We start from the raw sequence: 2166 nt of genomic DNA, 5'->3' as shown, positions 1-2166 counted from the left end.
TGGTTCCAGACTCTAGCTGCCCTGACCGTGAAGTAGCGCCTCCTGATGTCCAACTTAAACCTTCCCTCCGCCAGCTTGTGACCATTGTTTCTGGTCACTCCTTGCGGCGCTCGGGGGAACAGGGACTCCCCCAGCGCCTGCTGATCCCCCCTAACCAGTTTATAACAGGCCACAAGATCCCCCCTCAGCCTGTCAGGGCACCAAATGCATCAGCTTTGCCTCCCTCTGCCTGTGGCTTTATGAGCAGGAACAGAGTCATGCTGCATCTCAGCAGCTTTCCAGTAAGGTTCCTGTAACTTATCCACAACTGTTATGCTCAAGTAAATTGACATGGACACCCCTGCAGAGAGACTTTCCAAGCCAGGCTGTGTCTTATTTGGTATATGATTGACTATACTAGGTGCCAACAGCAAATAATTGCTACCACAATTGTCCATAAATATGTTAAGTGTACTTCTCATAGGGAAGTAGTCAGGCTGATTAAGGCAAGACCATTAAGGCTTAAGCATCTCAGGGCTGAGTAGGTTTGACAATGCTGCCGTGCAAAGCTCTCGTTCACTGAACTCTTAGGTGAGTTGGATTTGCCAATTCTAAGCTATTGTAATGAACCAGCTTTAGTAGCTATTGCTGTCACAGCTCTCAACCAGAAGCTTCAGCATTACTGTTTCAGGGAATCAGCAAGGATTCAATTATCTTGGTGAGCAACTTCCACACTATACCCCCTGGGGTTATTTTATAGAGCCACGGCTAAAATCTGGTTGCATTCACTTTGCTGACATTAATTTGAAGTGATTTCTTGGAAGCCATTTGGGGACCTCAGGATTTACACTGCTGCTCTTAATTATGTTATAGACAGTGCCCTTAATTTAGGCTCTGGGTAGACCTACAGTAGGATGCCTATACATGTGCTCCAGTGCGTTTTCATTAAAATGTCAGCAGACTTGATCAGCTCAAATCAGATTAATTAAAAGTACCCCTGCCACCATTTTGAAATGTGGGATGCCGAATACACAAGATGCTGTGACCTTTTAATTACAGAGGCTCCCAAGACGCAATTTAATTAACATGTGCCCTGCCCACTCCCACCCTGGAGCATGTGTATAGGCACTGCCTCCACACCAAACACTTGACAGTCCAAACAGGGAAGAAACAGTTCACATATGTGATGGACATCCCACCTGCAGAACTCCCTGGCCATGGAGGATAGGACAACAGCATGGATAATGAAACTACCTGGGTACAGGTAGTTGGGCCCAGGACACTTGGCTGCAGGAGATAAAGCAAAGGACTTCCCTGGCTATTTGGGGCGGGGTGGGGAACTGACTGGTGGCATGTGTGCTGCAAGTGCCATGGGCAGCTTCTGTGTGCTGCACACAGCAGATGAGGGAGCAAGTGGGGAGCAGCTGCAGAACAGCAGACTGGGCAAGGGAAAGGGGACTGGAGGGACTTTTATGGAGGGAACAGGGATTAAGTGTTGGTATGCCTAACAAAAAAGTTGGCCTCCACCAAGCTACTCCATTCCTTCCTCTGGCCCAGCCAGTACCAGCTGGAGTCAGAGATAGGCCCCAGGAGTGAAGGGACCTTGGACTATTCTGCTCTTGAGGGATTGCCCATCCAGTGCTAGAAATGAACCTGGTATTGCCATGCATCAGGCCAGGCCCCTAGGCTAGCCCCACCACCCTGAGCAAAGCATGCTTGAAGTGGTCAAACTTCAGGGCTGTTTTCAAGCCAAGTTAGCTAAATTGCTATACCAACCAGTACAGACCCTCTTACTTAGATGTAGGAGTAGGTTGTACTGAATCAGTCTTTTTTGCTGGCTTCAGGACAGCTGAGGTGAGCTGCTCTTATACCACAGTTAATGTCTAGGCAAAGTCTTGACCTACATAACTGTATCAGTGTTTAAACCGACTTTTTGATGTTGACAAGTCCTAAAATGCCTGTACACAAGGAACTGGCCACCCACATCTGCAGTGACCTGCCCAAAGAAACAAGGACACTCCAGTACTCCCATCTGCCCAGGCCTTGGTCCTGCTTTCTTTTTCACTCCAAGCTACCAAGCTCCTCCTTCCTTCCCAGTCCTCATGCAGAGCTCCAGAGAGGTCTTCCCTTTGATTTCATGGTCCTGCACCAGGTGCCAGCCAAGTTGTGGGGAGCAAGGTGAAGGCT

This window comes from Gavialis gangeticus, unplaced genomic scaffold (assembly GCF_001723915.1).
Source record: "Gavialis gangeticus isolate Ggan-Ray unplaced genomic scaffold, GavGan_comp1, whole genome shotgun sequence".
Lineage (NCBI taxonomy): Eukaryota > Metazoa > Chordata > Crocodylia > Gavialidae > Gavialis > Gavialis gangeticus.
This window is presented reverse-complemented; position numbering follows the sequence as displayed.